At 37.4% G+C, this 19,198-nt stretch overlaps 2 non-coding genes across 2 annotated transcripts; both read left to right on the top strand.

The window, feature by feature from the left end:
- The first annotated feature begins 2,944 nt into the window (after positions 1–2,944).
- On the top strand, positions 2,945–3,048 carry LOC148580429 (small nucleolar RNA R71). The gene has a single exon (XR_015899210.1). It is a non-coding gene; the product is annotated as a small nucleolar RNA R71 (small nucleolar RNA).
- A 6,610-nt stretch (positions 3,049–9,658) lies between these two features.
- On the top strand, positions 9,659–9,762 carry LOC148580428 (small nucleolar RNA R71). Its single transcript, XR_015899202.1, has one exon. It is a non-coding gene; the product is annotated as a small nucleolar RNA R71 (small nucleolar RNA).
- Positions 9,763–19,198: the final 9,436 nt, after the last annotated feature.

Genomic DNA, 19,198 nt, shown 5'->3' with positions numbered 1-19,198 from the left:
TTACTTGTGACAACCAAAACTTTTGCACGAAAGGATTCTCTGTTGGTTTAGAAACTATACTTACAACGCGATAATATATTTGTGAATTTCTTTACCGAGAGAAAATCTCTAAGCTTATTTAGCTCACTTGAATATGCTTTGCTTGAAACAGATGGTCAGCTTAGAGCTCTTTGTGGCTTTGAGAGTAAGAGGGAGATGGTTAGTGGTAGGAGTCATCACGCAAGATTCAATATGGTGGAAAGCTCAAAGTTTAAATGCAAAGGTTGGTGTAAAGCTCAACTGAATGAATCTAGGAAGTTGTTTGGCCACTTTAGTGAGAATTCAGATTGCCTGCCACCCAGTTGGAACACTAATGATCAACAAGAAGACGGGTGCAAAAGCAAGATTTGGGACCCCAGAATTAATTCTGGCAATCAACACTCTTGGGGCCTCGTCACTTGCTTTAACTTGCTTGAAGGCTTTTTGCGCCTAGTTTGGGACCCCGGAGGATACTGGAATTGCAAACATTGGTGGAGATTCAAGGATCAGTACAAGCACAAGCCACCATAACAAAGGACTCCCCAAATGTCCAACTTAAGGACTTTAACTAAAAGTGCTAGGTGGGAGAAACCCACCATGGTATGATCGTTTCTTTTTCAATTTTTAATTTTATTTCATTTTGTTTGTTTTTAAGTTTTATTTTATTTCATTGAACCTGGAATTATTCATAACATCCACATTAGCATTGCATTTTGCATTCTACACAAAAAAAAAAAAACACGCACGAGACGCGGCAGCGTCGCTGACGCGTCCGCGTCACCAGTGCGTTTTGAAGAAAAGAGAATTGAACAGAGAGTCACGCGAGAGCGTGGCTGGAGGCGTGCCTTTGGCACAAACATGCCCACGCATCCGCGTCACCCACGCGAACGCGTGACCCTAAAAATCGACGAAAAACGGGTGTATGGCAGCAAGTTATGATGGAGTGGGGCTAGAACCGCGCTAGAAGCACAAGCCCCACCACGCGAACGCGTGCCCCACGCATCCGCATCATTTTTCAAAGTATGGCCATTCACGCGATCGCGTCAACCACGCTACCGCGTCACCCAGATTTTTGGCAAAATGCATTTAAAACAGAGAGTTGCGTGACCGCGAGGCTGCCCTCGCGCTAATGGCACAAATCACTCCACGCGAACGCGTGACCACGCGTCCGCGTCACTTCATAGAAGCGCTATCCGCGCGAATGCATAACCCACGCACTCGCGTCATCTGCGTCGCACAAGTCATCCTGATCAGCGCCAATTATCTTATCTTTTCTTTTCTAATCCTAATTTTTTTTCTATCTTTTCTTCTTTCTTCTTTCTTTCTTACTTCATATTTTTAACTTATCATCCCTCTTCACTTCCATTCTATTTTATTTAATTTATTTTCATACTTTCATCCATTGCATTTTAATTTTGGAGAAAAGTATCAGTTGGAGCATCCCGTCCACTTGTACATCTTAGCATGCACCGAGGACGGTGCAACATTTAAGTGTGGGGAGGTCGCTACCGATCTCCATGGGTTAGTTATTCTCTTCTCAATACCAATGTCTTATTTTCCAGTATCCAGGACTATGAAATCAGCAGGGATGTAAAGGCCCTCAACTTTTACCAATACATCTTCTACGTGTCCATAAGCCTGTCTTCTTGAGCTGTCTGCCATCTCTAGTGAGATTTTAGCAGCTTGCACCCCATAGATTCCCAGTTTCTCTATTACAGAGAGGGGCATGAGGTTTATACCTGAACCAAGGTCACACAGAGCTTTAAAGATCATGGTGCCTATGGTACAAGGTAATATGAACTTTCCAGGATCCTGTCTCTTCTGAGGCAATGTCAGTTGATCCAGATCACTTAGTTCATTGATGAACAAGGGAGGTTCAACTTCCCAAGTATCAATGCCAAATAATTTGGCATTCAGCTTCATGATTGCACCAAGAAACTTGGCAGTTTGCTCTTCGGTAACATCCTCATTCTCTTCAGAAGAGGAATACTCATCAGAGCTCATGAAGGGCATAAGGAGGTTCAATGGGATCTCTATGGTCTCTAGATGAGCCTCAGAGTCCTTTGGTTCCCCAGAGGGAAGCTCCTTATTGATCACTGGACGTCCCAGGAGGTCTTCCTCCTTGGGATTCACGTCCTCTCCTCTCCTCACAGGTTCGGCCATGGCGCTTATGTCAATGGCCTTGCACTCTCCTTTTGGGTTCTCTTCTGTATTGCTTGGGAGAGTACTAGGAGGGATTTCAGTGATCCTTTTACTCAGCTGGCCCACTTGTGCTTCCAGATTTCTAATGGAAGACCTTGTTTCATTCATGAAACGTACAGTGGCCTTAGATAGATCAGAGACTAGATTTGCTAAATTAGAAGCATTTTGTTCAGAGTTCTCTGTCTGTTGCTGAGTTGATGATGGAAAAGGTTTGCTATTGCTAAACATGTTTCTTCCACCATTATTAAAGCCTTGTTGGGGCTTTTGATCCTTCCATGAGAAATTTGGATGATTTCTCCATGTTGAGTTATAGGTGTTTCCATAAGGTTCACCTAAGTAATTTACCTCTGCTATTGCAGGGTTCTCAGGATCATAGGCTTCTTCTTCAGAAGATGCCTCTTGAGAAATGTTGGATGCAGCTTGCATTCCATGCAGACTCTGAGAGATCATATTGACTTGCTGAGTCAATATTTTATTCTGAGCCAATATGGCATTCAGAGTATCAATCTCAAGAACTCCCTTCTTCATAGGCGTCCCATTATTCACAGGATTCCTTTCAAAAGTGTACATGAACTGGTTATTAGCAACCATGTCAATGAGTTCTTGAGCTTCTGCAGGCGTTTTCTTTAGGTGAATGGATCCACCTGCAGAAGTGTCCAGTGACATCTTTGATAGCTCAGATAAACCATCATAGAATATATCCAGGATGGTCCATTCTGAGAGCATGTCAGAAGGACACTTTTTGGTCAACTGTTTGTATCTTTCCCAAGCTTCATAGAGGGATTCACCTTCTTTCTGTCTGAAGGTTTGAACATCCGCTCTAAGCTTGCTCAGCTTTTGAGGAGGAAAGTACTTGGCTAAGAAAGCCGTGACCAGCTTATCCCAAGAGTTCAGGCTGTCTTTGGGTTGAGAATCCAATCATAATCTAGCTCTGTCTCTTACAGCAAAAGGGAAAAGCATGAGCCTGTAGACTTCAGGATCTATTCCATTAGTCTTAACAGTATCACATATCTGCAAGAATTCAGTCAAGAACTGAAAAGGATCTTCAGATGGAAGTCCATGAAACTTGCAGTTCTGCTGCATCAGAGAAACTAATTGAGGTTTCAGCTCAAAGTTGTTTGCTCCAATGGCAGGAATGGAGATGCTTCTTCCATGTAAATTGGAATTAGGTGCAGTAAAGTCACCAAGCATCTTCCTTACATTATTATTATTTTCGGCTGCCATCTCCTCTGCTTGTTCGAAAATTTCTGAAAAGTTTTCTCTGGATTGTTGTAATTTAGCTTCTCTTAATTTTCTCTTCAGAGTCCTTTCAGGTTCTGGATCTGCTTCCACAAGAATGTTCTTATCCTTGCTCTTGCTCATACAAGGAAGAATGGACAGAAAAATAATAATAATAATAATAGAGATCCTTTATACCACAGTATAGGGATCCCTGTGTGAGTGGAGGAAGAGGGGGAGACAAGGAATGTAATGTAATGGAAGAAACACAACTGTGAGGAGGCTTTGAGATGTGAGATGAGATGTTGGGATATGAATGAATAAATAGAATAGGATGAGAGAGAAGGAGGGAATTTTTCGAAAATTATTTTTTGAAAAGGAGTTAGTGATTTTTGAAAATTTTTTTTTTTATAAAAAATAAAAATAATTAGTTAATAAAAAAGAAATTTTTGAAAAAGAGGGAAGATATTTTCGAAAATTAGAGAGAGAGAGTTAGTTAGGTAGTTTTGAAAAAGTTAAGAAACAAACAAAAAGTTAGTTAGTTAGTTGAAACAAATTTGAAAAGATAAGAAGTTGGGAAGTTAGAGAAGATATTTTGAAATCAAATTTTGAAAAAGATAAGATAAGAAGATATTTTTTTTTTGAAAAGATATGATAGAAATTAGTTTTTGAAAAAGATTTGATTTTTAAAATCACAATTAATGACTTGATTCATAAGAAATCACAAGATATGATTCTAGAACTTAAAGTTTGAATCTTTCTTAACAAGCAAGTAACAAACTTCAAATTTTTGAATCAAAACATTAATTGATTATGTTATTTTCGAAAATTTGATATAAAAATAAGAAAAAGATTTTTGAAAAATATTTTTTTAATTTTCGAAAATAACTAAGAATTTTGAAAAAGATTTGATTTTTGAAAAAGATTTTGAAAAAGATAAGATTTTCAAATTGAAAATTTGATTTGACTCATAAGGAACAACTTTGATTTTTAAAAATTTTTGAAAAAGTCAACTCAATTTTCGAATTTGATGAGAGAAAAAGGGAAAGATATTTTTTTTTTTTTGAATTTTTATGATGAGAGAGAAAAACAAGAAAAAGGATGCAATGCATGAAATTTTTAGATTAAAACAATGAATGCATGCAAGAATGCTATGAATGTCAAGATGAACACCAAGAACACTATGAATGTCATGATGAACATCAAGAACATATTTTTGAAAAATTTTTAATGCAAAGAAAACATGCAAGACACCAAACTTAGAATTCTTTAATGCTTAGACACTAAGAATTCAAGAATGCATATGATAAACATGAAAAGAAATAAAACAAAAAATCATCAAGATCAAACAAGAAGACTTACCAAGAACAACTTGAAGATCATGAAGAACACTATGAATGCATGATATTTTCGAAAAAATGCAAGATGCATATGCAAGTGACACCAAACTTATGATATGACTCAAACAAGAAACACAAAAATATTTTTGATTTTTATGATTTTCTATTTTTTTGGATTTTTATTTTATGTTTTTCGAAAAATAATTTTGAAAAAGAAAATAAGGATTCCAAAATTTTTAATATGAATTCCAGGAATCTTATGCTCTAAAGCTCCAATCAAAGGGTCAGGCATGGCTTAATAGCCAGCCAAGCTTTAGTATGTAACTCAGACATGACACGCCTGACATTCCTTACATTCAACAGCCAATTGGCTAAGAAAGATAAAGAAGCTCTTTTCTTGAGTATAAGAATTGACACATGGCTTTACAACCAGCCAGGATGCAACATATAATTACATGGGCTGGAGTGATTAGTTGAATACCAATCCCAAAGTAGTTTGGGTATGGCTTTACAGCCAGATATGATTCAACATATTTCATGAAACACTAGAATTCATTCTTAAAAATTTTGAAGCCATAGAATAATTTATTTTTGAAAACATTTTTATTATTTTTTTTATTTTTCGAAAACAAAGAAGAATTTTTGAAAGATTTTTGAAAAATTTTTGAAAAGAAAACAAAAAGAAAATTACCTAATCTGAGCAACAAGATGAACCGTCAGTTGTCCAAACACAAACAATCCCCGGCAACGGCGCCAAAAACTTGGTGCACGAAATTGTGATCTCCAGGCTCGAACAAATCCTGGTAATGGCTCCAAAGCTTGGTGCTCTGATCTCAATTCGTAATTGTCACAACTTCGATACAACTAACCAGCAAGTGCACTGGGTCGTCCAAGTAATACCTTACGTGAGTAAGGGTCGAATCCCACGGAGATTGTTGGTATGAAGCAAGCTATGGTCACCTTGTAAATCTCAGTCAGGCAGATATAAAGTGATAATGGTGTTTTCGAATATTATATAATAAAATAGGGATAGAGATACTTATGTAGATTCATTGGCAGGGATTTCAGATAAGCGAATGGAGATGCTTTTCGTTCCTCTGAACCTCTGCTTTCCTGCTATCTTCATCCAATCAGTCTTACTCCTTTCCATGGCTGGCTGTATGCAAGGGCATCACCATTGTCAGTGGCTACATCCCCTCCTCTCAGTGAATCATATGCTCACGCACCCTGTCACGGCACGGCTATTCATCTGTCGGTTCTCGATCGTGCTGGAATAGGATTCACCCTCCTTTTGCGTCTGTCACTAACGCCCAGCACTCGCGAGTTTGGAGCTCATCACAGTCATTCAATCATCGAATCCTACTCAGAATACCACAGACAAGGTTTAGACCTTCCGGATTCTCTTGAATGCCGCCATCATTCTAGCTTACGCCACGAAGATTCTGGTTAGGAGATCTAAGAGATACTCATTCTAGCTTAATTCATGTAGAACGGAAGTGTTTGTCAGGCACGCGTTCATAAGGGAGAAGGATGATGAGCGTCACATATAATCATCACCTTCATCACGTTCTTGGGTGCGAATGGATATCTTAGAAACGAAATAAGAAGAATTGAATAGAAAACAGTAGTACTTTGCATTAATCTTTGAGGAACAGCAGAGCTCTACACCTTAATTTATGGAGTGTAGAAACTCTACCGTTGAAAATACATAAGTGAAGGTCCAGGCATGGCCGTGTGGCCAGCCCCCTATGATCTAAGAACCAGGCGTCCAAAGATGTCAAATACAATAGTAAGAGGTCCTATTTATAATAAACTAGTTACTAGGGTTTACATGAGTAAGTAATTGATGTACAAATCCACTTCCGGGGCCCACTTGGTGCGTGCTTGGGCTTGGGCTTGAGTGTTACACGTGCAGAGGCCATTTGTGGAGTTGAACGCCAGTTTCTGTGCCAGTTTGGGCGTTCAACTCTGGTTTTGGATCCTCTTCTGGCGCCGGACGCCAGATTTGGGCAGAAGGCTGGCGTTGAACGCCAGTTTACGTCGTCAATTCTTGGCCAAAGTATAGACTATTATATATTTCTGGAAAGCCCTGGATGTCTACTTTCCAACGCAATTGGAAGCGCGCCATTTCGAGTTCTGTAGCTCCAGAAAATCCACTTTGAGTGCAGGGAGGTCAGAATCCAACAGCATCAGCAGTCCTTTTTCAACCTCTGAATCTGATTTCTGCTCAAGTCCCTCAATTTCAGCCAGAAAATACCTGAAATCACAGAAAAACACACAAACTCATAGTAAAGTCCAGAAATGTGAATTTAAGACAAAATCTATTAAAAACATCCCTAAAAGTAACTAGATTCTACTAAAAACATACTAAAAACAATGTCAAAAAGCGTATAAATTATCCGCTCATCACATGTCTCTTCCTTGTCTTTGTTGCTTCTCCTTCATCGCTTTTAGATCTTCTCTGATTTCATGAAGGATGATGGAGTGCTCTTGATATTCCACCCTTAGTTGCTTCCAATAATTGTGTGGAAGAAAATGTATCCCCTGAGGTATCTCAGGGATCTCTTGATTTGCAGTCAAATGTTCTACCACTGAGCTATAGATCCTTTAGATAATTGTTTTACCACACCAAACTTAGAATGTTGCTCGCCCTCGAGCAAAAGAAGAAGGAATAGATGAAGAAAAAGATGTGGAAATAAAAACTAGGATTATGAGGAGGTAGGTGGGGATACTGTGGGGTCCACAGATCCTGAGGTGTCAAGGCATTTACATCCTTGCACCAATTTAGGCATGTAAAATGCCCTTGCACACAACTCTGGGCGTTCAGCGCCAGGTTGGTGCCCATTTTGGGCGTTCAACGCCCCTTTGCTGCCATTTCTGGCGTTGAACGCCAGAACCATGCTTGTTCTGGGCATTCAGTGCCAGGATGCTCCCATTCTGGGCGTTCAGCGCCAGAACTATGCTCTGTTCTGGCGTTTGAACGCCAGACAGATGCTCCTCCAGGGTGTGATTTTTCTTCTGCTGTTTTTGATTCCGTTTTTGATTTTTTTGTTTATTTTGTGACTCCACATGATCATGAACCTAAGAAAACATGAAAAACAATAAAAATAAGAATTAGATAAACATTGGGATGCCTCCCAACAAGCACTTCTTTAATGTCAATAGCTTGACAGTGAGCTCTCATGGAGCCTCACAGATGTGCAGAGCTTTGTTGAGACTCTCCAACACCAAACTTAGAGTTTGGATATGGGAGTTCAACACCAAACTTAGAGTTTGGTTGTGGCCTCCCAACACCAAACTTAGAGTTTGACTGTGGGGGCTCTGGTTGACTCTGCTTGGAGAGAAGCTTTTTCTGCTTTCTCTCCATGGTTGCAGAGGGAGATCCTTGAGTTTTAAACACAAGGGAGTCCTCATTCCATTGAAGGATTATTTCACCTCTGTCAACATCAATCACAGCTCTTGCTGTGGCCAGGAAAGGTCTTCCTAGGATGATGGATTCATCCTCTTTCTTTCCAGTATCCAGGACTATGAAATCAGCAGGGATGTAAAGGCCCTCAACTTTTACCAATACATCTTCTACGTGTCCATAAGCCTGTCTTCTTGAGCTGTCTGCCATCTCTAGTGAGATTTTAGCAGCTTGCACCCCATAGATTCCCAGTTTCTCTATTACAGAGAGGGGCATGAGGTTTATACCTGAACCAAGGTCACACAGAGCTTTAAAGATCATGGTGCCTATGGTACAAGGTAATATGAACTTTCCAGGATCCTGTCTCTTCTGAGGCAATGTCAGTTGATCCAGATCACTTAGTTCATTGATGAACAAGGGAAGTTCAACTTCCCAAGTATCAATGCCAAATAATTTGGCATTCAGCTTCATGATTGCACCAAGAAACTTGGCAGTTTGCTCTTCGGTAACATCCTCATTCTCTTCAGAAGAGGAATACTCATCAGAGCTCATGAAGGGCATAAGGAGGTTCAATGGGATCTCTATGGTCTCTAGATGAGCCTCAGAGTCCTTTGGTTCCCCAGAGGGAAGCTCCTTATTGATCACTGGACGTCCCAGGAGGTCTTCCTCCTTGGGATTCACGTCCTCTCCTCTCCTCACAGGTTCGGCCATGGCGCTTATGTCAATGGCCTTGCACTCTCCTTTTGGGTTCTCTTCTGTATTGCTTGGGAGAGTACTAGGAGGGATTTCAGTGATCCTTTTACTCAGCTGGCCCACTTGTGCTTCCAGATTTCTAATGGAAGACCTTGTTTCATTCATGAAACGTACAGTGGCCTTAGATAGATCAGAGACTAGATTTGCTAAATTAGAAGCATTTTGTTCAGAGTTCTCTGTCTGTTGCTGAGTTGATGATGGAAAAGGTTTGCTATTGCTAAACCTGTTTCTTCCACCATTATTAAAGCCTTGTTGGGGCTTTTGATCCTTCCATGAGAAATTTGGATGATTTCTCCATGTTGAGTTATAGGTGTTTCCATAAGGTTCACCTAAGTAATTTACCTCTGCTATTGCAGGGTTCTCAGGATCATAGGCTTCTTCTTCAGAAGATGCCTCTTGAGTACTGTTGGATGCAGCTTGCATTCCATGCAGACTCTGAGAGATCATATTGACTTGCTGAGTCAATATTTTATTCTGAGCCAATATGGCATCCAGAGTATCAATCTCAAGAACTCCCTTCTTCATAGGCGTCCCATTATTCACAGGATTCCTTTCAAAAGTGTACATGAACTGGTTATTAGCAACCATGTCAATGAGTTCTTGAGCTTCTGCAGGCGTTTTCTTTAGGTGAATGGATCCACCTGCAGAAGTGTCCAGTGACATCTTTGATAGCTCAGATAAACCATCATAGAATATATCCAGGATGGTCCATTCTGAGAGCATGTCAGAAGGACACTTTTTGGTCAACTGTTTGTATCTTTCCCAAGCTTCATAGAGGGATTCACCTTCTTTCTGTCTGAAGGTTTGAACATCCGCTCTAAGCTTGCTCAGCTTTTGAGGAGGAAAGTACTTGGCTAAGAAAGCCGTGACCAGCTTATCCCAAGAGTTCAGGCTGTCTTTGGGTTGAGAATCCAACCATAATCTAGCTCTGTCTCTTACAGCAAAAGGGAAAAGCATGAGCCTGTAGACTTCAGGATCTATTCCATTAGTCTTAACAGTATCACATATCTGCAAGAATTCAGTCAAGAACTGAAAAGGATCTTCAGATGGAAGTCCATGAAACTTGCAGTTCTGCTGCATCAGAGAAACTAATTGAGGTTTTAGCTCAAAGTTGTTTGCTCCAATGGCAGGAATGGAGATGCTTCTTCCATGTAAATTGGAATTAGGTGCAGTAAAGTCACCAAGCATCTTCCTTACATTATTATTATTTTCGGCTGCCATCTCCTCTGCTTGTTCGAAAATTTCTGAAAAGTTTTCTCTGGATTGTTGTAATTTAGCTTCTCTTAATTTTCTCTTCAGAGTCCTTTCAGGTTCTGGATCTGCTTCCACAAGAATGTTCTTATCCTTGCTCCTGCTCATACAAGGAAGAATGGACAGAAAAATAATAATAATAATAGAGATCCTTTATATCACAGTATAGGGATCCCTGTGTGAGTGGAGGAAGAGGGGGAGACAAGGAATGTAATGTAATGGAAGAAACACAACTGTGAGGAGGCTTTGAGATGTGAGATGAGATGTTGGGATATGAATGAATAAATAGAATAGGATGAGAGAGAAGGAGGGAATTTTTCGAAAATTATTTTTTGAAAAGGAGTTAGTGATTTTTGAAATTTTTTTTTTATAAAAAATAAAAATAATTAGTTAATAAAAAAGAAATTTTTGAAAAAGAGGGAAGATATTTTCGAAAATTAGAGAGAGAGAGTTAGTTAGGTAGTTTTGAAAAAGTTAAGAAACAAACAAAAAGTTAGTTAGTTAGTTGAAACAAATTTGAAAAGATAAGAAGTTGGGAAGTTAGAGAAGATATTTTGAAATCAAATTTTGAAAAAGATAAGATAAGAAGATATTTTTTTTTTGAAAAGATATGATAGAAATTAGTTTTTGAAAAAGATTTGATTTTTAAAATCACAATTAATGACTTGATTCATAAGAAATCACAAGATATGATTCTAGAACTTAAAGTTTGAATCTTTCTTAACAAGCAAGTAACAAACTTCAAATTTTTGAATCAAAACATTAATTGATTATTTATTTTCGAAAATTTTATATAAAAATAAGAAAAAGATTTTTGAAAAATATTTTTGAAATTTTTGAAAATAGCTAATAATTTTGAAAAAGATTTGATTTTTGAAAAAGATTTTGAAAAAGATAAGATTTTCAAATTGAAAGTTTGATTTGACTCATTGGCAACAACTTTGATTTTTAAAAATTTTTGAAAAAGTCAATCCAAATTTTCGAATTTGATGAGAGAAAAAGGGAAAGATATTTTTTTTTTTTTTTTGAAATTTTTATGATGCAAGAGAAAAACACAAAAAAAATACAATGCATGAAATTTTTAGATCAAAACATGTGATGCATGCAAGAATGTTATGAATGTCAAGATGAACACCAAGAACACTTTGAATGTCATGATGAACATCAAGAACATATTTTTGAAAAATTTTTAATGCAAAGAAAACATGCAAGACACCAAACTTAGAATTCTTTAATGCTTAGACACTAAGAATTCAAGAATGCATATGATAAACATGAAAAGACACAAAACAAAAATTCATCAAGATCAAACAAGAGGACTTACCAAGAACAACTTGAAGATCATGAAGAACACTTATGAATGCATGAAATTTTCGAAAAAATGCAAGATGCATATGCAAGTGACACCAAACTTATAATGTGACTCAAGACTCAAACAAGAAATACAAAATATTTTTTATTTTTATGATTTTCTAATTTTTTTGAATTTTTATTTTATATTTTTCGAAAATTATATGAAAAAGAAAGGATTCCAAAATTTTTAATATGAATTCCAGGAATCTTGCCATGTTAGTCTAAAGCTTCAGTCCAGGAATTAGACATGGCTTTACAGCCAGCCAGGATGCAACATATAATTACATGGGCTGGAGTGATTAGTTGAATACCAATCCCAAAGTAGTTTGGGTATGGCTTTACAGCCAGATATGATTCAACATATTTCATGAAACACTAGAATTCATTCTTAAAAATTTTGAAGCCATAGAATAATTTATTTTTGAAAACATTTTTATTTTAAAATTTTTTCGAAAACAAGGGAGAAATTTTTTTGAAATATTTTTGAAAAATTTTTTTTGAAAAGAAAACAAAAAGAAAATTACCTAATCTGAGCAACAAGATGAACCGTCAGTTGTCCAAACACAAACAATCCCCGGCAACGGCGCCAAAAACTTGGTGGATGAAATTGTGATCACATTAATGTAGTACTCTTTGTTATTGTATGGAATCATTATTATGGCTCTTTACTATGTGTGGACACAACTCCGTTCAACTAACCAGCAAGTGTACTGGGTCGTCCAAGTAATAAACCTTACGTGAGTAAGGGTAGATCCCACAGAGATTGTTGGCTTGAAGCAAGCTATGGTCACCTTGCAAATCTCAGTCAGGCGGATTTAAACATGATACTTTATTAGATTAAAATAAACAATAAAAGGGATAGAGATACTTATGTAGATTCATTGGCAGGGATTTCAGATAAGCGAATGGAGATGCTTTTCGTTCCTCTGAACCTCTGCTTTCCTGCTATCTTCATCCAATCAGTCTTACTCCTTTCCATGGCTGGCTGTATGCAAGGGCATCACCGTTGTCAGTGGCTACATCCCCTCCTCTCAGTGAATCATATGCTCACGCACCCTGTCACGGCACGGCTATTCATCTGTCGGTTCTCGATCGTGCTGGAATAGGATTCACCCTCCTTTTGCGTCTGTCACTAACGCCCAGCACTCGCGAGTTTGGAGCTCGTCACAGTCATTCAATCATCGAATCCTACTCAGAATACCATAGACAAGGTTTAGACCTTCCGGATTCTCTTGAATGCCGCCATCATTCTAGCTTACGCCACGAAGATTCTGGTTAGGAGATCTAAGAGATACTCATTCTAGCTTAATTCATGTAGAACGGAAGTGTTTGTCAGGCACGCGTTCATAAGGGAGAAGGATGATGAGCGTCACACATAATCATCACCTTCATCACGTTCTTGGGTGCGAATGGATATCTTAGAAACGAAATAAGAAGAATTGAATAGAAAACAGTAGTACTTTGCATTAATCTTTGAGGAACAGCAGAGCTCTACACCTTAATATATGGAGTGTAGAAACTCTACCGTTGAAAATACATAAGTGAAGGTCCAGGCATGGCCGTGTGGCCAGCCCCCTATGATCTAAGAACCAGGCGTCCAAAGATGTCAAATACAATAGTAAGAGGTCCTATTTATAATAAACTAGCTACTAGGGTTTACATGAGTAAGTAATTGATGTACAAATCCACTTCCGGGGCCCACTTGGTGCGTGCTTGGGCTTGGGCTTGAGTGTTACACGTGCAGAGGCCATTTGTGGAGTTGAACGCCAGTTTCTGTGCCAGTTTGGGCGTTCAACTCTGGTTTTGGATCCTTTTCTGGCGCTGGACGCCAGATTTGGGCAGAAGGCTGGCGTTGAACGCCAGTTTACGTCGTCAATTCTTGGCCAAAGTATAGACTATTATATATTTCTGGAAAGCCCTGGATGTCTACTTTCCAACGCAATTGGAAGCGCGCCATTTCGAGTTCTGTAGCTCCAGAAAATCCACTTTGAGTGCAGGGAGGTCAGAATCCAACAGCATCAGCAGTCCTTTTTCAACCTCTGAATCTGATTTCTGCTCAAGTCCCTCAATTTCAGCCAGAAAATACCTGAAATCACAGAAAAACACACAAACTCATAGTAAAGTCCAGAAATGTGAATTTAACATAAAATCTATTAAAAACATCCCTAAAAGTAACTAGATCCTACTAAAAACATACTAAAAACAATGTCAAAAAGCGTATAAATTATCCGCTCATCATGTATAATTTAAGTATGGAGAATTTTATGGGAACATGGGATGATAGAAAAAAAAGGAAAATTAAATTGAATAAGTTATTTGAAAATTTGGGAAGCATGCTCATGTGAAATCAAAATAATTAAATTACCATGTGCATTAAAAAAATATATTAAGTAATTAAATAAGGGGATACAAAAAAAAGAGAGAAAAATAATATTGCCCCAAATGCAAAATAAAAAAAAATCAATGCACATGGGACAAAATTCAAAAATAAGTTTGATACATGAGCATGTAATACAAAAGTGGGAAAAATTTGGGTAGCTAGGTAAAGCATTTTAAATTATATAAAGTATGTATATGTTAGGTGAGATCTTAGACTAATAAGGATTCACTTTGTTAGCACACTTAGCCATATATATATATATATCCTTACCTTTACCTCAGCCCCATACAACCCTGAAAAGACCTCATGATGTTTGTATTGGTATACTAAATATTTGTTGATTGGTTAGATGAAGAACAAGGTTGAGAAAGCATGACTAGGGAAGAGTAGAGTGATTGACCCTAGACACTTGAGAGTTAGAGTGATATACACTACTAGTATGGGTTTAGTGCTTAATTCTATGTTCTCTGCTTTCATGAGCTATCTTCTTACAAGTTTACTTGCTTTTTATTGTACGATTTGAATTAGTGGAATTTGGGTTGTATTTGTCTTGAAGAACTTATTCACTTTTAACCAAGTAGGTAGAAACATTTTGCATGTAGTTGCATTCATATACATATGTTGCATTTCATATATTTTACCATTCCTCTTCACTCCTTTACAGCTTCTCTTGAGCTTAGCATGAGGACATGCTAATGTTTAAGTGTGGGGAGGTTGATAAACTACTATTTTATGGTTTATCTTGTGCTCAATAGAGTGGTTTTTATCAAGTCCTTGCCCACTTATTCATACTAATTGCTGGTTTTACATTTTCCTTCCTGATTTTGCGCTATTATTGAAACCATGCTTCTTTGGCCTTATAATTGCTAATATTAATCCTCTCTTATTACCATTCGTTGCCGTGATATGTGTGTTAAGTGTTTTCAGAGATTAAAGGGTAGGAATGGCTTAGAGGATGGAAAGGAAGCATGCAAAAGTGGAAGGAATACAAGAAGTTGAAGGAACTGCAAAGCTGTCAGCCTGACCCTCTCACACTAAAACGGTCATAACTTGAGCTACAAAGGTCCAAATGATGCGGTTCTTGTTACGTTGGAAAGCTAACATCCGGGGCTTCGATTTGAGATATAATTTACCATATTTGCCCTGACGATAAATGACACGAACGCGTGATCCACACGGATGCATTGCAGTGGCGAAAAACTAGCTTGTTTGAATTCGAAACCAGAGAATTCTGGGCTGTTTCTGACCCAGTTCTTGGCCCAGAAAACACATATTAGAGGCTATAAAGAGAGAGAATGCATCCACTCATCAGATAACTCAGATGTCTTCCACCATTTACTTTTCATAATTTAGATGTAGTTTTTAGAGAGAGAGGCTCTCTCCTCTCTCTTAGGATTTAGTTTTAGGATTTAGGATTATTTCTTCTTCATCACAGGTTCAATGTTCCTTTAATTTATTTTTCTACTTTTATTTTATTACTTTAATTGATATTTATCTTTTCAATTTAGCTTATAAACCTTTCCATGTTAGATTTGAATTTATGTTTAAACGTAATTTGAGGTATTTCAGATTTATGATTTCTTTATTCTATTTATGATGTTTTCAATTTAATTTAGATATTTTCTTCCTTTTGGCTTTGGTTAAGTAATTAGTAACACTTGAGTTGTCAAACTCAGCAATGGTTGAAATTGGCAGATTACTAATTGATCTAGATCGCTCTAAAGCTAGTCTTCCCACAGGGATCGACTAGGACTTGAGGATCAAACTAATTAGTCCACTTGACTTTCCTTTGCTTTAGTAAAGGTTAAATAAGTGGGATTAAAACTCAATTCTCATCACATCTGATAAGGATAACTAGGATAGAAATTCCAAATTCTTATACCTTGCCAAGAGATTTTATTATTATTAATTTATTTTTCTTGTCATTTAAATTACTTGCTCCTTATTTCAAAAGCCCCCACTTTACAAATCTCATAACCAATAATAAGAACATACCTCCCTGCAATTCCTTGAGAAGACGACCTGAGGTTTGAATACTTCGGTTATAAATTTTAAAGGGGTTTGTTACTTGTGGCAACCAAAACTTTTGCACGAAAGGATTCTCTGTTGGTTTAGAAACTATACTTACAACGCGATAATATATTTGTGAATTTCTTTACCGAGAGAAAATCTCTAAGCTTAATTAGCTCACTTGAATAAGCTTTGCTTGAAACAGATGGTCAGCTTAGAGCTCTTTGTGGCTTTGAGAGTAAGAGGGAGATGGTTAGTGGTAGGAGTCGTCATGCAAGATTCAATATGGTGGAAAGCTCAAAGTTTAAATGCAAAGGTTGGTGTAAAGCTCAACTGAATGGATCTAGGAAGTTGTTTGGCCGCTTTAGTGAGAATTCAGATTGCTTGCCACCCGGTTGGAACACTAATGATCAACAAGAAGACGGGTGCAAAAGTAAGGTTTGGGAACTCGGAATTCATTCTGGCAATCAACACTCTTGGGGCCTTGTCACTTGCTCTAACTTGCTTGAAGGCTTTCTGCGCATAGTTTGGGACCCCGGAGGATACTGGAATTGCAAACATTGGTGGAGATTAAAGGATCAGTACAAGCACAAGCCACCATAACAAAGGACTCCCCAAATGTCCAACTTAAGGACTTTAACTAAAAGTGCTAGGTGGGAGACAACCCACCATGGTATGATCGTTCCTTTTTCAATTTTTAATTTTATTTCGTTTTATTTATTTTTAAGTTTTATTTTATTTCATTGAACCTGGAATTATTTATAACATCCACATTAGCATTGCGTTTTGCATTCTACACAAAAAAAAAAAAACCCACGCGACGCGGCAGCATCGCTGACGCGTCCACGTCACCAGTGCGTTTTGAAAAAAAGAGAATTGAACAGAGAGTCACGCAAGAGCGTGGCTGGAGGCGTGCCTTTGGCACAAACATGCCCACGCATCCGCGTCACCCACGCGAATGCGTGACCCTAAAAATCGACGTAAAACGGGTGTATGGCAGCAAGTTGTGATGGAGTGGGGCTAGAACCGTGCTAGAAGCACAAGACCCACCACGCGAACGCGTGCCCCACGCGAACGCATGCCCCACGCGAACGCGTGCCCCACGCGTCCGCATCGTTTTACAAAGTATGGCCATTCACGCGATCACGTCAACCGTGCTACCGCATCACCCAGATTTTTGGCAAAATGCATTTAAAACAGAGAGTTGCGTGAATGCGTAACCCACGCGCCCGCGTCGCCCGCGTCGCACAACTTATCCTGATCAGCGCCAATTATCTTATCTTTTCTTTTCTAATCCTAATTTTTTCTATCTTTTCTTCTTTCTTCTTTCTTTCTTACTTCATCTTTTTAACTTCTCATCCCTCTTCACTTCCATTCTATTTTATTTAATTTATTTGCATACTTTCATCCATTGCATTTTAATTTTGGGTATATTTTTATTTTCTTTTCTAAAATTATTATTTTTTCATTGGTATTAAAATTTTCTCATTCAACTGTTACATCTTTTTGAATTATTCTGGTGCTTCATGACTTATTTTATTCTAATTGGATATTATTATTCATAAGTCAATGCTAATTTTTATAATACTGATATTCCTTTTGCATTGATATGCACTTACACTATTTTGCATTATCCACACTCTCTTCCCCATTTGTACAAATTTTTGCACTCTTGATTTGCCATGTACTTCTACTGTTTTCTCATTTGCATGTTGTAGCTACCATGTAATTGAGACTCTTATTATCTGGCATTAACACCCATATTTTATTTATTTTCTATCTTTATTTTGGGTCACTTTTCTTCTTTTCCCTCTTCTTTCAGGATGGCCACCAGAAAGGGAGAGAAAAAGCTTCTTAATGGGAAGACAAACAAGTCCACCTGCACAATCTTTGGAGAAAAGTATCAGATGGAGCAGCCCGTCCACTTGTACATCTTAGCATGCAAGGAGGACGGTGCAACCTTTAAGTGTGGGGAAGTCGCTACCGATCTCCATGGGTTAGTTATTCTCTTTTCAACACCAATGTCTTATTTTCTTCATTAGTTCATTGTTGCATTGCATAATAGATTGCATGTGTAGTTGATTGTTTGCATTTAAATACTACTTGGTTGAAAAATAATAAGTTTCTTTCTAGGACCCTATTTTTGAAAAAAAAAATTCACTAATTTAAATAAAAAAATTTATTAAAATTTTCTATGTGTTAAATTTGTTTGCAGTTGTATTTGGAACATGGTTTTTGAGCCAAAGAACACACAACCTGTGAGATTTTGAGATTAATTACATGGTTACATTAGTTAACCATAAATATTTTATTCTTGTGTGTTTTCTTCTCTATAATTGCAATCTTTACTTTGTTCCACTCTATATGACCATTATTTAGTGTATTTACCTGCTTGCATATGATTGAGGCCATTACTTGTTTTCACTCACTTATCCCAAATAAGCCTACCCTTTTATGTCACCCTTGTTAGCCACTTTGAGCTTTTTAACCCCCCTCTATTCCATAACCACATTACTAGCCTTAAGCAGAAAAATAAAATAAAAATCCCAAGTTGAATCCTTGGTTAGCTTAAGATAAGATATTGTGTATAATTTAAGTATGGAGAATTTTATGGGAACATGGGATAATAGAAAAAAAAAAGAGAGAATTAAATTGAATAAGTTATTTGAAAATTTGGGAAGCATGCTCGTGTGAAATCAAAATAATTAAATTACCATATGCATTGAAAAAAAAATATATTAAGTAATTAAATAAGGGGATACAAAAAAAAAGAGAGAAAAATAATATTACCCCAAATGCAAAATAAAAAGAATCAATGCACATGGTACAAAATTCAAAAATAAGTTCGATACATGAGCATGTAATACAAAAGTGGGAAAATTTTGGGTAGCTAGGTAAAGCATTTTAAATTATATAAAGTATGTATATGTTAGGTGAGATCTTAGACTAATCAAGGATTCACTTTGTTAGCTCACTTAGCCTTACCTTATATATATATATATATATATATATATATATATATATACTTACCTTTACCTAAGCCCCATTACAACCCTGAAAAGACCTCATGATGTTTGCATTGGTATACTAAATATTTGTTGATTGGTTAGATGAAGAACAAGGTTGAGAAAGCATGACTAGGGAAGAGTAGAGTGATTGACCTTAGACACTTGAGAGTTAGAGTGATATATACTACCAGTAAGGGTTCAGTGCTTAATTCTATGTTCCCTGCTTTCATGAGCTATCTTCTTAGAAGTTTACTTGCTT

The sequence above is a fragment of the Arachis ipaensis genome, chromosome B10 (assembly GCF_059453495.1).
Source record: "Arachis ipaensis isolate K30076 ecotype BB chromosome B10, ASM5945349v1, whole genome shotgun sequence".
In the NCBI taxonomy this organism is placed as follows: domain Eukaryota; kingdom Viridiplantae; phylum Streptophyta; class Magnoliopsida; order Fabales; family Fabaceae; genus Arachis; species Arachis ipaensis.
Note: the sequence above shows the minus strand (reverse complement) of the source record. Positions and strands in the feature narration are given on the sequence as shown.